The following is a 19,715-nucleotide window of genomic DNA, read 5'->3' as shown; positions in this document are numbered from 1 at the left end:
TTTAATGCAACACTTCATGCTACTCATTCCAAGGGTCCCAACACTCCAGGTTGAAAGGAATCTTCCTACAGCTAAACCATGCATGGGAAATCCAGCAGATAGTATACCATATGATCGGGAAAGGTTTCTAAAATGCACCTCATTTTCCTCTCCTGGGGCTCCGGATCAACATTCCAGCCACTTTACTAAAAACATCTCCACATGGAGAGTCAATGCATTTAAGTTCCGGAATCGCACAGTCTGCAGTTAGTGCGGAGGATGAATGGGAATAGGGGGAACCAGTGAGAAAATAGCTGTAGCGGTTTCAATGGCCACATGTCACTCTAATTTCACATAGGAAGAAGAATTAACCAAAGGCAGAGCAAGGCGCCCCAGAAGAAGAATAGAGCCTGAAGAAATCCTGTGCATATGAGGCAAGATCACAAAAATAAGAGCTGAAAAATGGAACTAAGGGCAACTGCAATTCAAAAACCTGCAGAGTTATAAAGGCCAACTATTTTCCAAAAGTATATTGAAGTAAGGCTATGAAGAGGCACTAACAGCAAGGCAGAATTGCAGGAAACCGATTTCAGGAGGTAGACTGGAATTGCATTGAAAACATATGAAAAGACTCAGAACATCGACAATCATGCACTTGGCCAAAAAGGACGTATGCGTTTTTTCCTGAATGTATTCAGGAAAAAACGTATACGCCCATTTTGGCCAACTAAGCAAGCTTGCAAAGGAAATCTGCACTACAATGAAGTCTCACTTCCCCCCAGTCAAAAGGGACATCTGAAAAAAGTGTAAAATCCAGAAAGACAGGACAGGCCATGGAGAACTGGGAGCCTTGTTATGCTGATGGGCGGGATGTAAATTGCCAAGAGCCACTCTGGAGAAGTGTATGGTGTTTCCTGAAACATCTAAGAAACCAAGCAACAGAGCCTAGGACACTTCCACTTATGGTCCTAAAGCTTAGGGAAATTAAAATCAAAAAGACACACCCACCCCAGTTTGGGACGGCTCTGTTTACAAGTACCTCGTTTACGGTACAAGTTTAATATCACAGAAAGCGAAAAATGGATAAAGACGTTGTGGTACTTATGTACAATTCAGTATCACTCAGCAATGAAATCTATGTCATAAGGCCCATAACAGCATAACGAGTGGATTCAGGTACGATGATTCTCAGTGAAATAAGTCACACAGAAAAGGAAACATCATAAGATATAACTAATACACGGAATGTAAACTTGGCTACACAGGAACTGAATTACAAAAGAGAACAGTGTCTCAAATGTAGAAAACAAACTTATGCTTGCTTAAGCGGAAAGGTGAGTTGGGGTGCTGCATAAAACCAGAGATTGAAATTAGCACAGATACCATTCCATAAGCCAAATATGTAATACACAAGAGCTACTCCTTGCTCAACGAAGTGGACACAACACCCCATATTAAACGCCTAAGAATATACCTGACTAGTAAGGATCTTAAAACCTATGGATTTGTATGTCTCCGAAAGAGAATCAAGCGTGTGTACAGCAGCATAAACGCAGCAGTGATAGGATTGGTGAGGTTCGTGAGCAAATACAGACCCTTTGAAGTCATATTGCATGGTACCCATTCCATGGGTCTCAACTCTCCAGGTTTAAGGGATTCTTCCTTCAGCTAAAACATGCATGTGGAACCCACAGTATGATCCACCGTGTGATCGGGAAACGTGTTCAAATGTGTCTCAGGTTCTATCCCCTGGTACTCGGGTGCAACATTCCAGACGCTTTACTAACATTCTCCCCACTTGGAGAGTCAGTGCCTTTAACCTCCTGTTTGGCCCAGTTTGCAATTTCTGTGGAAGATGAACAGGAACAGGCAGAACCAATGAGAGACTAGCTGTAGGTGTCTGGACGGGCAAATTTAACTCTCATTTCCCACCAGGAAGAGGAGTTAACCAAAGGCTCAGTGTGCCATGCCGGAACCACACTAGGGCCTTAAGCAATCCTGCGTGTTGCGGCCAGCTCACAAGAAAGCGAGTTGAAGAAAGGAGCTCAGGGGCACTGTAATTCACAAACCTGCAGAGTTATAAATGACAGCTATCATCCAAAAATATATTTAAGTAAGGCTGCCAAGAGGACTTGAAAGCGTGGCAGAATTGCAGGAATCCGATTTCAGGAGGTAGACTGGAATTGCATTTAAAGCATAGGCAAAGAGGCAGAACGTCCACAATGATGCACTTGGCCAAAATGGGCGTATGCGTGTTTTCCTGAATATATTCAGGAAAAAACACATAAGCACACTTTGGCCAAACAAGCAAGCTTGCAAAGGAAATCAGCACTACAATGAAGTCTCACTTCCCCCCAGTCAAAAGGGCCATCTGAAAAAGTGTAAAATCCAGAAAGGCTGGACAGGTCATGGAGAACAGGGAGCCTTGTTATGCTGATGGGGGGGATGTAAATTGCCAACAGCCACTCTGGAGAAGTGTATGGTGTTTCCTGAAACATCTAAAAAGCAAAGCAACAGAGCCTTGGGCACTTCCACTTATGGTCCTATAGCTTAGGGAAATTGAAATCAAAAAGACACAGCAGGCCCAAAGTTTGGGACGGCTCTGTTTACAAGAACCTCTTTTACGGTACAAGTTCAGTATTGCAGAAAGGGAAAAATGTATAAAGAATTTGTGGTACTTACGTGCAATGCAATATCACTCAGCAATGAAATCTATGTCATCAGGCCCGTAGCAGCATAATGAGTGGATTCAGGTACGATGATTCTAAGTGAAATAAGTCAAACAGAAAAAGAAACATCATAAGATATCACTACTACACGGAATGTAAACTTGGCTACACAGGAACTGAATTACAAAACAGAAAAGGGTCTCAAATTTAGAAAACAACTTATTCTTGCTTAAGGGGAAAGGTGAGTTGGGGCGCTGCATAAAACCAGAGATTGAAATGAGCACAGATACCGTTCCATAAGCCAAATATGTAATAGACAAGAGCTACTCCTTGCTCAACGAAATGGACACAACACCCCATATTACACGCCTAATAATATACCTGACTAGTAAGAATCTTAAAACCTATGGATTTATATGTCTCTGAAAGAGAATCAAGCGTGTGTACAGCGGCATAAACGCAGCAGTGATAGGACTGGTGAGGTTCGGTGAGCAAATGCAGACCCTTTGAAGTCATATTGCATGGTTCCCATTCCATGGGTCTCAACTCTCCAGGTTTAAGGGATTCTTCCTTCAGCTAAAACATGCATGTGGAACCCAGAGTATGATCCACCGTGTGATCGGGAAACGTGTTCAGATGTGTCTCAGATTTCGTCCTCTGGTACTCGGGTGCAACATTCCAGATGCTTTACTAACACTCTCCCCACTTGGAGAGTCAATGCCTTTAACCTCCTGTTTGGCCAACTTTGCAATTTCTGCGGAAGATGACCAGGAATAGGGAGAACCAATGAGAGACTAGGTGGAGGTGTCTGGACAGGCAAATTTAACTCTCATTTCCCACCAGGAAGAGGAATTAACCAAAGGCTCAGCGTGCCGTGCCGGAACCACACTAGGGCCTGAAGCAATCCTGCAGTGTTGCGGCCAGCTCACAAGAAAGCGAGTTGAAGAAAGGAGCTCAGGGACACTATCATTCACAAACCTGCAGAGTTATAAATGACAGCTATCGTCCAAAAATATATTGAAGTAAGGCTGCCAAGAGGACTTGAAAGCGTGGCAGAATTGCAGGAAACAGATTTCAGGAGGTAGACTGGAATTGCATTTAAAGCATAGGAAAAGAGGCAGAACATATACAGTGATGCACTTGGCCAAAAAGGGCGTATGCGTTTTCTCCTGAATATATTCAGGAATAAACGCATACGCCCTTTTTGGCCAACCAAGCAAGCTTACAAAGGAAATCTGCACTACAATGAAGTCTCACTGCCCGCCCGTACAAAAGGGCCGTGTGAAAAAAGTGTAAAATCCAGATAGGCAGGACAGGCCATGGAGAACTGGGAGCCTTGTTATGCTGATGGGCGGGATGTAAATTGCCAACAGCCACTCTGGAGAAGTGTATGGTGTTTCCTGAAACATCTAAAAAACAAAGCAAGAGAGCCTAGGGCACTGCCACTTATGGTCCTATAGCTTAGGCAAATTAAAATCAAAAAGACACAGCCACCCCAAAGTTTGGGATGGCTCTGTTTACAAGAACCTCGTTTATGGTACAAGTTCAATATCGCAGAAAGCAAAAAATGGATAAAGAAGATGTGGTACTTACGTACAATTCAATATCACTCAGCAATGAAATCTATGTCATCAGGTCCGTAGCAGCATAATGAGTGGATTCAGGTACGATGATTCTAAGTGAAATAAGTCACACAGAAAAAGAAACATCATAAGATATCACTAATACATGGAATGTAAACTTGGCTACACAGGAACTGAATTAAAAAACAGAACAGGATCTCAAATGTAGAAAACCAACTTATGCTTGCTTAAGGGGAAAGGTGAGTTGGGGTGCTGCATAAAACCAGAGATTGAAATTAGCACAGATACCATTCCATAAGCCAAATATGTAATAGACAAGAGCTACTCCTCGCTCAATGAAGTGGACTCAACACCCCATATTAAACGCCTAAGAATATAGCTGACTAGTAAAAATCTTAAAACCTATGGATTTATATGTCTCCGAAAGAGAATCAAGCGTGTGTACAGCGGCATAAACGCAGCAGTGATAGGATTGGTGAGTTTCGGTGAGCAAATGCAGACCCTTTGAAGTCATATTGCATGGTACCCATTCCATGGGTCTCAACACTCCAGGTTTAAGTATTCTTCCTTCAGCTAAAACATGCATGTGGAACCCAGAGTATGATCCACCGTGTGATTGGGAAACGTGTTCAAATGTGTCTCAGTTTTCGTCCCCTGGTACTCGGGTGCAACATTCCAGACGCTTTACTAACACTCTCCCCACTTGGTGAGTCAGTGCCTTTAACTTCCTCTTTGGCCCTGTTTGCAATTTCTGCGGAAAATGAACAGGAATAGGGAGAACGAATGAGAGACTAGCTGGAGGTGTCTGGACAGGCAAATTTAACTCTCATTTCCCACCAGGAAGAGGAATTAACCAAAGGTTCACCGTGCCATGCAGGAACCACACTAGGGCCTGAAGCAATCATGCGGTGTTGCGGCCAGGTCACAAGAAAGCGACTTGAAGAAAGGAGCTCAGGGGCACTGTCATTCACAAAACTGCAGTGTTATAAATGACAGCTATCGTCCAAAAATATATTGAAGTATGGCTGCCAAGAGGACTTGAAAGTGGGCAGAATTGCAGGAAACGGATTTCAGGAGATAGACTGGAACTGCATGTAAAGCATAGGAAAAGAGGCAGAACGTCCACAATGATGCACTTGGCCAAAAAGGGCGTATGCGTTTTTTCCTGAATATATTCAGGAATAAACGCATACGCCCTTTTTGGCCAACAAAGCAAGCATGCAAAGGAAATCTGCACTACAATGAAGTCTAACTGCCCCCTGATCAAAAGGGCCATCTGAAAAAAGTGTAAAATCCAGAGAGGCAGGAAAGGCCATGGAGAACTGGGAGCCTTGTTATGCTGATGGGCGGGATGTAAATTGCCAACAGCCACTCTAGAGAAGTGTATGGTGTTTCCTGTTACATCTAAAAAACAAAGCAACAGAGCTTAGGGCACTTCCACTTATGGTCCTATAGCTTAGGGAAATTAAAATCAAAAAGACACAGCCACCCCAAAGTTTGGGACGGCTGTGTTTACAAGAACCTCGTTTACGGTACAAGTTCATTATCACAGAAAGCAAAAAATGGATAAAGAAGTTGTGGTACTTACGTACAATGCAATATCACTCAGCAATGAAATCTATGTCATCAGGCCCATAGCAGCATAATGAGTGGATTCAGGTACGATGATTCTAAGTGAAATAAGTCACACAGAAAAGAAACATCATAAGATATCACTACTACACGGAATGTAAACGTGGCTACTCAGGAACTGAATTACAAAAGAGAACAGGGTCTCAAATGTAGAAAACCAACTTATGCTTGCTTAAGGGGAAAGGTGAGTTGGGGTGCTGCATAAAACCAGAGATTGAAATTAGCACAGATAGCGTTCCATAAGACAAATATGTAATAGACAAGAGCTACTCCTTGCTCAACGAAGTGGACTCAAGACGTCATATTAAACGCCTAAGAATATACCTGACTAGTAAGAATCTTACAACCTATGGATTTATATGTCTCTGAAAGAGAATCAAGCGTGTGTACAGCGGCATAAACGCAGCAGTGATAGGACTGGTGAGGTTCGGTGAGCAAATGCAGACCCTTTGAAGTCATATTGCATGGTACCCATTCCATGGGTCTCAACTCTCCAGGTTTAAGGGATTCTTCCTTCAGCTAAAACATGCATGTGGAACCCAGAGTATGATCCACCGTGTGATCGGGAAACGTGTTCAAATGTGTCTCAGATTTCGTCCTCTGGTACTCGGGTGCAACATTCCAGATGCTTTACTAACACTCTCCCCACTTGGAGAGTCAATGCCTTTAACCTCCTGTTTGGCCAACTTTGCAATTTCTGCGGAAGATGACCAGGAATAGGGAGAACCAATGAGAGACTAGGTGGAGGTGTCTGGACAGGCAAATTTAACTCTCATTTCCCACCAGGAAGAGGAATTAACCAAAGGCTCAGCGTGCCGTGCCGGAACCACACTAGGGCCTGAAGCAATCCTGCAGTGTTGCGGCCAGCTCACAAGAAAGCGAGTTGAAGAAAGGAGCTCAGGGACACTATCATTCACAAACCTGCAGAGTTATAAATGACAGCTATCGTCCAAAAATATATTGAAGTAAGGCTGCCAAGAGGACTTGAAAGCGTGGCAGAATTGCAGGAAACAGATTTCAGGAGGTAGACTGGAATTGCATTTAAAGCATAGGAAAAGAGGCAGAACATATACAGTGATGCACTTGGCCAAAAAGGGCGTATGCGTTTTCTCCTGAATATATTCAGGAATAAACGCATACGCCCTTTTTGGCCAACCAAGCAAGCTTACAAAGGAAATCTGCACTACAATGAAGTCTCACTGCCCGCCCGTACAAAAGGGCCGTGTGAAAAAAGTGTAAAATCCAGATAGGCAGGACAGGCCATGGAGAACTGGGAGCCTTGTTATGCTGATGGGCGGGATGTAAATTGCCAACAGCCACTCTGGAGAAGTGTATGGTGTTTCCTGAAACATCTAAAAAACAAAGCAAGAGAGCCTAGGGCACTGCCACTTATGGTCCTATAGCTTAGGCAAATTAAAATCAAAAAGACACAGCCACCCCAAAGTTTGGGATGGCTCTGTTTACAAGAACCTCGTTTATGGTACAAGTTCAATATCGCAGAAAGCGAAAAATGGATAAAGAAGATGTGGTACTTACGTACAATGCAATATCACTCAGCAATGAAATCTATGTCATCAGGTCCGTAGCAGCATAATGAGTGGATTCAGGTACGATGATTCTAAGTGAAATAAGTCACACAGAAAAAGAAACATCATAAGATATCACTAATACATGGAATGTAAACTTGGCTACACAGGAACTGAATTAAAAAACAGAACAGGATCTCAAATGTAGAAAACCAACTTATGCTTGCTTAAGGGGAAAGGTGAGTTGGGGTGCTGCATAAAACCAGAGATTGAAATTAGCACAGATACCATTCCATAAGCCAAATATGTAATAGACAAGAGCTACTCCTCGCTCAATGAAGTGGACTCAACACCCCATATTAAACGCCTAAGAATATAGCTGACTAGTAAAAATCTTAAAACCTATGGATTTATATGTCTCCGAAAGAGAATCAAGCGTGTGTACAGCGGCATAAACGCAGCAGTGTTAGGATTGGTGAGTTTCGGTGAGCAAATGCAGACCCTTTGAAGTCATATTGCATGGTACCCATTCCATGGGTCTCAACACTCCAGGTTTAAGTATTCTTCCTTCAGCTAAAACATGCATGTGGAACCCAGAGTATGATCCACCGTGTGATTGGGAAACGTGTTCAAATGTGTCTCAGTTTTCGTCCCCTGGTACTCGGGTGCAACATTCCAGACGCTTTACTAACACTCTCCCCACTTGGTGAGTCAGTGCCTTTAACTTCCTCTTTGGCCCTGTTTGCAATTTCTGCGGAAAATGAACAGGAATAGGGAGAACGAATGAGAGACTAGCTGGAGGTGTCTGGACAGGCAAATTTAACTCTCATTTCCCACCAGGAAGAGGAATTAACCAAAGGTTCACCGTGCCATGCAGGAACCACACTAGGGCCTGAAGCAATCATGCGGTGTTGCGGCCAGGTCACAAGAAAGCGACTTGAAGAAAGGAGCTCAGGGGCACTGTCATTCACAAAACTGCAGAGTTATAAATGACAGCTATCGTCCAAAAATATATTGAAGTATGGCTGCCAAGAGGACTTGAAAGTGGGCAGAATTGCAGGAAACGGATTTCAGGAGATAGACTGGAACTGCATGTAAAGCATAGGAAAAGAGGCAGAACGTCCACAATGATGCACTTGGCCAAAAAGGGCGTATGCGTTTTTTCCTGAATATATTCAGGAATAAACGCATACGCCCTTTTTGGCCAACAAAGCAAGCATGCAAAGGAAATCTGCACTACAATGAAGTCTAACTGCCCCCTGATCAAAAGGGCCATCTGAAAAAAGTGTAAAATCCAGAGAGGCAGGAAAGGCCATGGAGAACTGGGAGCCTTGTTATGCTGATGGGCGGGATGTAAATTGCCAACAGCCACTCTAGAGAAGTGTATGGTGTTTCCTGTTACATCTAAAAAACAAAGCAACAGAGCTTAGGGCACTTCCACTTATGGTCCTATAGCTTAGGGAAATTAAAATCAAAAAGACACAGCCACCCCAAAGTTTGGGACGGCTGTGTTTACAAGAACCTCGTTTACGGTACAAGTTCATTATCACAGAAAGCAAAAAATGGATAAAGAAGTTGTGGTACTTACGTACAATGCAATATCACTCAGCAATGAAATCTATGTCATCAGGCCCATAGCAGCATAATGAGTGGATTCAGGTACGATGATTCTAAGTGAAATAAGTCACACAGAAAAGAAACATCATAAGATATCACTACTACACGGAATGTAAACGTGGCTACTCAGGAACTGAATTACAAAAGAGAACAGGGTCTCAAATGTAGAAAACCAACTTATGCTTGCTTAAGGGGAAAGGTGAGTTGGGGTGCTGCATAAAACCAGAGATTGAAATTAGCACAGATAGCGTTCCATAAGACAAATATGTAATAGACAAGAGCTACTCCTTGCTCAACGAAGTGGACTCAAGACGTCATATTAAACGCCTAAGAATATACCTGACTAGTAAGAATCTTACAACCTATGGATTTATATGTCTCTGAAAGAGAATCAAGCGTGTGTACAGCGGCATAAACGCAGCAGTGATAGGATTGGTGAGGTTCGGTGAGCAAATGCAGACCCTTTGAAGTCATATTGCATGGTACCCATTCCATGGGTCTCAACTCTCCAGGTTTAAGGGATTCTTCCTTCAGCTAAAACATGCATGTGGAACCCAGAGTATGATCCACCGTGTGATCGGGAAACGAGTTCAAATGTGTCTCAGTTTTCGTCCCCTGGTACTCGGGTGCAACATTCCAGACGCTTTACTAACACTCTCCCCACTTGGAGAGTCAGTGCCTTTAACCTCCTGTTTGGCCCAGTTTGCAATTTATGCGGAAAATGAACAGGAATCGGGAGAACCAATGAGACACCAGCTGGAGGTGTCTGGATGGGCAAATTTAACTCTCATTTCCCACCAGGAAGAGGAATTAACCAAAGGCTCAGCGTGCCGTGCCGGAACCACACTAAGGCCTGAAGCAATCCTGCGATGTTTTGGCCAGCTCACAGGAAAGCGATTTGAAGAAAGGACTCAGGGGCACTGTCATTCACAAACCTGCAGAGTTATAAATGACAGCTATCCTCCAAAAATATATTGAAGTAAGGCTGCCAAGAGGACTTGAAAGCGGGGCAGAATTGCAGGAAACAGATTTCAGGAGGTAGACTGGAATTGCATTTAAAGCATAGGATAAGAGGCAGAATGTCCACAATGATGCACTTAGCCAAAAATGGCGTATGTGTTTTTTCCTGAATATATTCATGAAAAAACGCCTACGCCCTTTTTGGCCAACCAAGCAAACTTGCAAAGGAAATCTGCACTACAATGAAGTTTCAGTTGCCCCCGGTCAAAAGGGCTATCTGAAAAAAGTGTAAAATCCAGAAAGGCAGGACAGGCCATGGAGAACAGGGAGCCTTGTTATGCTGATGGGCGGATGTTAGTTGCCAACAGCCACTCTGGAGAAGTGTATGGTGTTTTGTGAAACATCTAAAAACCAAAGCAAAAGAGCCTAGGACACTTCCACTTATGATCCTATAGCTTAGGGAAATTAAAATCAAAAAGACACAGCCACCCCAAAGTTTGGGACAGCTCTGTTGACAAGAACCTCGTTTACAATACAAGTTCAATATCGCAGAAAGCAAAAAACTTATAAAGACGTTGTGGTACTTACATACAATGCAGTATCACTCAGCAATGAAATCTATGTCATCAGGCCCGTAGCAGCATAATGAGTGGATTCAGGTACGATGATTCTAAGTGAAATAAGTCACACAGAAAAAGAAACATCATAAGATATCATAATACACGGAATGTAAACTTGGCTACACAGGAACTGAATTACAAAACAGAAGAGGGTCTCAAATTTAGAAAACCAAATTATTCTTGCTTAAGGGGAAAGGTGAGTTGGGGCGCTGCAAAAAACCAGATATTTAAAGGAGAACAGATACCGTTCCATAAGCCAAATATGTAATAGACAAGAGCTACTCCTTGCTCAATGAAATGGACTCAACACCCCATATTAAATGCCTAAGAATATACCTGACTAGTAATAACCTTAAAACTTTTGGATTGATATGTCTCCAAAAGAGAATCAAGCGTGTGTACAGCAGCATAAACGCAGCAGTGATAGGATTGGTGAGTTTCGGTGAGCAAATGCAGACCCTTTGAAGTCATATTGCATGGTACCCATTCCATGGGTCTCAAGTCTCCAGGTTTAAGGGATTCTTTCTTCAGCTAAAACATGCATGTGGAACCCAGAGTATGATCAACCATGTGATCGGGAAACGTGTTCAAATGTGTCTCAGTTTTCGTCCCCTGGTACTCGAGTGCAACATTCCATATGCTTTACTAACACTCTCCCCACTTGGAGAGTCAGTGCCTTTAAACTCCTGTTTGGCCCAGTTTGCAATTTCTGCGTAAGATGAACAGAAATAGGGAGAACCAATGAGAGACTGGCTGGAGGTGTCTGGACGGGTAAATTTAATTCTCATTTCCCACCAGGAAGAGGAATTAAACAAAGGCTCAGTGTGCCATGCCGGAACCACACTAGGGCCTGAAGCAATCCTGCGGTGTTGCGGCCAGCTCACAAGAAAGCGAGTTGAAGAAAGGAGCTGAGGTTCACTGTAATTCACAAACCTGCAGAGTTATAAATGACAGCTATCGTCCAAAAATATATTGAAGTAAGGCTGCCAAGGGGACTTGAAAGCGGGGCAGAATTACAGGAATCCGATTTCAGGAGGTAGACTGGAATTGCATGTAAAGCATAGGAAAAGAGGCAGAACGTCCACAATGATGCACTTGGCCAAAAAGGGCGTATGCATTTTTCCCTGAATATATTCAGGAAAAAACGCATACGCTCTTTTTGGCCAACCAAGCAAGCTTGCAAAGGAAATCTGCACTACAATGAAGTCTTACTGCCCCCCGGTCAAAAGGGCCATCTGAAAAAAGTGTAAAATCCAGAAAGGCAAGACAGGCCATGGAGAACTAGGAGCCTTGTTATGCTGATGGGCGGGATGTAAATTGCCCACAGCCACTCTGGAGAAGTGTATGGTGTTTCCTGAAACATCTAAAAAACAAAGCAACAGAGCCTAGGGCACTTCCACTTATGGTCCTATAGCTTAGGGAAATTAAAATCAAAAAGACACACCCACCCCAAAGGTTGGGACGGCTCTGTTTACAAGAACCTTGTTTACGGTACAAGTTCAATATCACAGAAAGCGAAAAATGGATAAAGAAGTTGTGGTACTTACATACAATTCAATATCACTCAGCAATGAAATCTATGTCATCAGACCCGTAGCAGCATAATGAGTGGATTCAGGTACGATGATTCTAAGTGAAATAAGTCACAGAGAAAAAGAAACATCATAAGATATCACTAATACACGGATTGTAAACATGGCTACACAGGAACTGAATTACAAAACAGAACAGGGTCTCAAATGTAGAAAACCAACTTATGCTTGCTTAAGGGGAAAGGTGAGTTGGGGTGCTGCATAAAACAAAAGATTGAAATTAGCACAGATACCATTCCATAAGCCACATATGTAATAGACAAGAGCTACTCCTTGCTCAATGAAGAGGACACAACACCCCATATTAAATGCCTAAGAATATACGTGACTAGTAAATATCTTAAAACCTATGGATTTATATGTCTCCGAAAGAGAATCAAGCGTGTGTACAGTGGTATAAACGCAGCAGTGATAGGATTGGTGAGGTTCGGTGAGCAAATGCAGACCCTTTGATGTCATATTGCATGGTACCCATTCCATGGGTCTCAACTCTCCAGGTTTAAGTATTCTTCCTTCAGCTAAAACATGCATGTGGAACCCAGAGTATGATCCACAGTGTGATCGGGAAACGTGTTCAAATGTGTCTCAGTTTACATCCCCTGGTACTCGGGTGCAACATTCCAGAAGCTTTACTAACACTCTCCCCACTTAATGAGTCAGTGCCTTTAACCTCCTGTTTGGCCCTGTTTGCAATTTCTGCGGAAAATGAACAGGAATAGGGAGAACCAATGAGAGACTAGCTGGAGGTGTCTGGACGGGCAAATTTAACTCTCATTTCCCACCAGGAAGAGGAATTAACCAAAGGTTCACCGTGCCATGCAGGAACCACACTAGGGCCTGAAGGAATCATGCGGTGTTGCGGCCAGGTCACAAGAAAGCAAGTTGAAGAAAGGAGCTCAGGGGCACTGTAGTTCACAAAACTGCAGAGTTATAAATGACAGCTATCGTCCAAAAATATATTGAAGTATGGCTGCCAAGAGGAGTTGAAAGTGGGCAGAATTGCAGGAAACGGATTTCAGGAGATAGACTGGAACTGCATGTAAAGCATAGGAAAAGAGGCAGAACGTCCACAATGATGCACTTGACCAAAAAGTGCGTATGCGTTTTTTCCTGAATATATTCAGGAAAAAACGCATTCGCCCTTTTTGACAACCAAGCAAGCATGCAAACGAAATCTGCACTACAATGAAGTCTAACTGCCTCCTGATCAAAAGGGCCATCTGAAAAAAGTGTAAAATCCAGAAATGCAGGAAAGGCCATGGAGAACTGGGAGCCTTGTTATGCTGATGGGCGGGATGTAAATTGCCAACAGCCACTCTGGAGAAGTGTATGGTGTTTCCTGTTACATCTAAAAAACAAAGCAACAGAGCCTAGGGCACTTGCACTTATGGTCCTATAGCTTAGGGAAATTAAAATCAAAAAGACACAGCCACCCCAAAGTTTGGGATGGCTCTGTTTACAAGAACCTCGTTTACGGTACAAGTTCATTATCACAGAAAGCGAATAATGGATAAAGAAGTTGTGGTACTTACGTGCAATGCAATATCACTCAGCAATGAAATCTATGTCATCAGGCCCATAGCAGCATAATGAGTGGATTCAGGTATGATGATTCTAAGTGAAATAAGTCACACAGAAAATAAACATCATAAGATATCACTACTACACGGAATGTAAACGTGGCTACTCAGGAACTGAATTACAAAACAGAACAGGGTCTCAAATGTAGAAAACCAACTTATGCTTGCTTAAGGGGAAAGGTGAGTTGGGGTGCTGCATAAAACCAGAGATTGAAATTAGCACAGATAGCGTTCCATAAGCCAAATATGTAATAGACAAGAGCTACTCCTTGCTCAACGAAGTGGACCCAACACCTCATATTAAATGCCTAAGAATATACCTGACTAGTAAGAATCTTAAAACCTATGGATTTATATGTCTCCGAAAGAGAATCAAGCGTGTGTACAGCGGCATAAACGCAGCAGTGATAGGATTGGTGAGGTTCGGTGAGCAAATGCAGACCCTTTGATGTCATATTGCATGGTACCCATTCCATAGGTCTCAACTCTCCAGGTTTAAGGGACTCTTCCTTCAGCTAAAACATGCATGTGGAACCCAGAGTATGATCCACCGTGTGATCGGGAAATGTGTTCAAATGTGTCTCAGTTTTCGTCCCCTGGTACTCAGGTGCAACATTCCAGACGCTTTACTAACACTCTCCCGACTTGGAGAGTCAGTGCCTTTAACCTCCTGTTTGGCCCAGAGTGCAATTTCTGCGGAAAATGAACAGGAATAGGGAGAACCAATGAGAGAGTAGCTGGAGGTTTCTGGACGGGCAAATTTAACTCTCATTTCCCAGCACGAAGAGGAATTAACCAAAGGCTCAGCGTGCCATGCCAGAACCACACTACGGCCTGAAGCAATCCTGCGGTGTTGCGGCCGGCTCACAAGAAAGCGAGTTGAAGAAAGGAGCTCAGGGGCACTGTAATTCACAAAGCTGCAGAGTTATAAATGACAGCTATCGTCCAAAAATATATTGAAGTAAGGCTGCCAAGAGGGCTTGAAAGCGGGGCCGAATTGCAGGAAACCGATTTCAGGAGGTAGACTGGAATTGCATGTAAAGCATAGGAAAAGAGGCAGAACGTCCACAATGTTGCACTTGGCCAAAAAGTGCATATGCGGTTTTACCTGAATATATTCATGTAAAAACGCATATGCACTTTTATGCCAACCAAGCAAGCTTGCAAAGGAAATCTGCACTACAATGAAGTCTCACTGCCTCACAGTCAAAAGGGCCATCTGAAAAAAGTGTAAAATCCAGAAAGGTAGGACAGGCCATGGAGAACTGGGAGCCTTGTTACGCTGATGGGCGGGATGTAAATTGCCAACAGCCACTCTGGAGAAGTGTATGGTGTTTCCTGAAACATCCAAAAAACAAAGCAACAGAGCCTAGGGCAGTTGCACTTATGGTCCTATAGCTTAGGGAAATTAAAATAAAAAAGACACAGCCACCCCAAAGTTTGCGACGGCTCTGTTTACAGGAACCTCGTTTACCGTACAAGTTCAATATCGCAGAAAGCGAAAAATGGATAAAGACGTTGTGGTACTTACGTACAATGCAATATCACTCAGCAATGAAATCTATGTCATCAGGCCCGTAGCAGCATAATGAGTGGATTCAGGTACGATGATTCTAAGTGAAATAAGTCACAGAGAAAAAGAAATATCATAAGATATCACTAATACACGGAATGTAAACGTGGCTACACAGGAACTGAATTACAAAACAGAACAGGGTCTCAAATGTAGAAAACCAACTTATGCTTGCTTAAGGGGAAAGGTGAGTTGGGGTGCTGCATAAAACCAGAGATTGAAATTTGCACAGATACCGTTCCATAAGCCAAATATGTACTAGACAAGAGCTACTCTTTGCTCAACGAAGTGGACTCAACACCCCATATTAAACCCCTAAGAATATACCTGACTAGTAAGAATCTTAAAACCTATGGATTTATATGTCTCCGAAAGAGAATCAAGCGTGTGTACAGCGGCATAAACGCAGCAGTGATAGGATTGGTGAGGTTAGGTGAGCAAATGCAGACCCTTCGAAGTCATATTGCATGGTACCCATTCCATGGGTCTCAACTCTCCAGGTTTAAGGGATTCTTCCTTCAGCTAAAACATGCATGTGGAACCCAGAGTATGATCCACTGTGTGATCGGGAAACGTGTTCAAATGTGTCTCAGTTTTCGTCCCCTTGTACTCGGGTGCAACATTCCAGATGCTTAACTAACACTCTCCCCACTTGGAGAGTCAGTGCCTTTAACCTCCTGTTTGGCCCAGTTTGCAATTCCTGCAGAACATGAACAGGAATAGGGAGAACCAATGAGAGACTAGCTGGAGGTGTCTGGACGGGGAAATTTAACTCTCATTTCCCACCAGGAAGAGAAATTAACCAAAGGCTCAGCGTGCCAATCCGGAACCACACTAGGGCCTGAAGCAAACTTGCGGTGTTGCGGCCAGCTCACAAGAAAGCGAGTTGAAGAAAGGAGCTCAGGGGCACTGTCATTCACAAACCTGCAGAGTTATAAATGACAGCTATCGTCCAAAAATATATTGAAGTAAGGCTGTCAAGAGGACTTGAAAGCGGGGCAGAATTGCAGGAAACCCATTTCAGGAGGTAGACTGGAATTGCATGTAAAGCATAGGAAAAGAGGCAGAACGTCCACAATGATGTACTTGGCCAAAAAGGTCGTATGCGTTTTTTCCTGAATATATTCAGGAAAAAACGCATACGCCCTTTTTGGCCAACCAAGCAAGCTTGCAAAGGAAATCTGCACTACAATGAAGTCTCACTGCCCCCCCGTTCAAAAGGGCCATGTGAAAAAAGTGTAAAATCCAGAAAGGCAGGACAGGCCATGGAGAATTGGGAGCCGTGTTATGCTGATGGGCGGGATGTAAATTGCCAACAGCCACTCTGGAGAAGTGTATGGTGTTTCCTGAAACATCTAAAAAACAAAGCAAGAGAGCCTAGGGCACGGCCACTTATGGTCCATTAGCTTAGGTAAATTAAAATCAAAAAGACACAGAGACCCCAAAGTTTGGGATGGCTCTGTTTACAAGAACCTCGTTTACGGTACAAGTTCAATATCGCAGACAGTGAAAAATGGATAAAGAAGTTGCGGTACTTACCTACAATGCAATATCACTCAGCAATGAAATCTATGTCATCAGGTCCGTAGCAGCATAATGAGTGGATTCAGGTACGATGATTCTAAGTGAAATAAGTCACACAGAAAAAGAAACATCATAAGATATCACTAATACATGGAATGTAAACTTCGCTACACAGGAACTGAATTACAAAACAGAACAGGATCTCAAATGTAGAAAACAAACTTATGCTTGCTTAAGGGGAAAAGTGAGTTGGGGTGCTGCATAAAACCAGAGATTGAAATTAGCACAGATACCGTTCCATAAGCCAAATATGTAATAGACAAGAGCTACTCCTTGCTCAATGAAGTGGACTCAACACAACATATTAAATGCCTAAGAATATACCTGACTAGTAAAAATCTTAAAACCTATGGATTTATATGTCTCCGAAAGAGAATCAAGCGTGTGTACAGCGGCATTAAGGCAGCAGTGATAGGATTGGTGAGGTTCGGTGAGCAAATGCAGACCCTTTGAAGTCATATTGCATGGTACCCATTCTATCGGTCTCAACTCTCCAGGATGAAGGGATTCTTCCTTCAGCTAAAACATGCATGTGGAACCCAGAGTATGATCCACCGTGTGTTCGGGAAATTTGTTCAAATATGTCTCAGTTTACGTCCCCTGGTACACGGGCGCAACATTCCAGAGGCTTTACTTACACTCTCCCCACTTGGAGAGTCAGTGCCTTTAACCTCCTGTTTGGCCCAGTTTGCAATTCCTGCACAACATGAACAGGAATAGGGAGAACCAATGAGAGACTAGCTGGAGGTGTCTGGACGGGCAAATTTAACTCTCATATGCCACCAGGAAGAGGAATTAACCAAAGGCTCAGCGTGCCATGCCGGAAACACACTATGGTCTGAAGCAATCCTGCGGTGTTGCGGCCAGCTCACAAGAAAGCGAGTTGAAGAAAGGAGCTCAGGGGCACTGTCATTCACAAACCTGCAGAGTTATAAATGACAGCTATCGTCCAAAAATATATTGAAGTAAGGCTGCCAAGAGGACTTGAAAGCGGGGCAGAATTGCAGGAAACCGATTTCAGGAGGTAGACTGGAATTGCATGTAAAGCATAGGAAAAGAGGCAGAACGTCCACAATGATGCACTTGGCCAAAAAGCACATATGCGTTTTTTCCTGAATATATTCAGGAAAAAACGCTTACGCACTTTTTGGCCAACCAAGCAAGCTTGCAAAGGAAATCTGCACTACAATGAAGTCTCACTGCCCCCCAGTCAAAAGGGCCATCTGAAAAAATTGTAAAATCCAGAAAGGCAGGACAGGTCATGGAGAACTGGGAGCCCTGTTATGCTGATGGGCGGGATGTAAATTGCCAACAGCCACTCTGGAGAAGTGTATGGTGTTTCCTGAAACATCTACAAAACAAAGCAACAGAGCCTAGGGCACTTCCACTTATGGTCCTATAGCTTGGGGAAATTAAAATCAAAAAGACACAGCCACCCCAAAGTTTGGGATGGCTCTGTTTACAAGAACCTCGTTTACGGTACAAGTTCAATATCACAGAAAGCGAAAAATGGATAAAGAACTTGTGGTACTTACGTACAATGCAATATCACTCAGCAATGAAATCTATGTCATCAGGCCCATAGCAGCATAATGAGTGGATTCAGGTACGATGATTCTAAGTGAAATAAGTCACACAGAAAAAGAAACATCATAAGATATCACTACTACACGGAATGTAAACTTGGCTACACAGGAACTGAATTACAAAACAGAACAGGGTCTCATATGTAGAAAACCAACTTATGCTTTCTTATGGGGAAAAGTGAGTTGGGGTGCTGCATAAAACCAGTGATTGAAATTAACACAGATACCGTTCCATAAGCCAAATATGTAATAACAAGTGTTACTCCTTGCTCAACGAAGTGGACTCAACACCCCATATTAAAAGCCTAAGAATATACCTGACTAGTAAGAATCTTACAACCTATGGATTTATATGTCTCCGAAAGAGAATCAAGCGTGTGTACAGCGGCATAAACGCAGCAGTGATAGGATTGGTGAGGTTCGGTGAGCAAATGCAGACCCTTTGAAGTCATATTGCATGGTACCCATTCCATGGGTCTCAACTCTCCAGGTTTAAGGGATTCTTCCTTCAGCTAAAACATGCATGTGAAACCCAGAGTATGATCCACCGTGTGATCGGGAAACGTGTTCAAATGTGTCTCAGTTTTCGTCCCCTGGTACTCGGGTGCAACATTCCAGACGCTTTACTAACATTCTCCCCACTTGGAGATTCAGTGCCTTTAACCTCCTGTTTGGCCCAGTTTGCAATTTCTGCGTAAGTTGAACAGGAATAGGGAGAACCAATCAGAGACTAGCTGGAGGTGTTTGGACGGGCAAATTTAACTCTCATTTCCCACCAGGAAGAGGAATTAACCAAAGGCTCAGCGTGCCGTCCCGGAACCACACTAGGGCCTGAAGCAATCCTGCGGTGTTGAGGCCAGCTCACAAGAAAGCGAGTTGAAGAAAAGAGCTCAGGGGCACTGTCATTCACAAACCTGCAGAGTTATAAATGAAAGCTATCGTCCAAAAACATATTGAAGTAAGGCTGCCAAGAGGACTTGAAATCGGGGCAGAATTGCAGGAAACCGATTTCAGGAGGTAGACAGGAATTGCATGTAAAACATAGGAAAAGAGGCAGAACGACCACCATGATGCACTTGGCCAAAAAGGGCGTATGCGTTTTTTCCTGAATATATTCAGGAAAAAACGCATACGCCCTTTTTGGCCAACCAAGCAAGCTTGCAAAGGAAATCTGCACTACAGTGAAGTCTCACTTCCCCCGGTCAAAAGGGCCA

The 19,715-nt window shown here is 43.3% G+C and overlaps 1 long non-coding RNA gene across 2 annotated transcripts in view; it reads right to left on the bottom strand.

Annotated features, from left to right (window-relative positions):
• Positions 1 to 19,715, bottom strand: part of LOC125964364 (uncharacterized) — a 180,490-nt gene that overhangs the window by 17,478 nt on the left and 143,297 nt on the right. For both annotated transcript variants that reach the window (XR_007477334.1, XR_007477335.1), the window contains exon 2: positions 10,555 to 10,636. This is a non-coding gene — a long non-coding RNA (uncharacterized LOC125964364). The remainder of the gene's footprint in view (positions 1 to 10,554; positions 10,637 to 19,715) is intronic.

This window comes from Orcinus orca, chromosome 1 (assembly GCF_937001465.1).
Source record: "Orcinus orca chromosome 1, mOrcOrc1.1, whole genome shotgun sequence".
NCBI classification, from domain to species: Eukaryota; Metazoa; Chordata; class Mammalia; order Artiodactyla; family Delphinidae; genus Orcinus; species Orcinus orca.
This window is presented reverse-complemented; position numbering and strand designations above follow the sequence as displayed.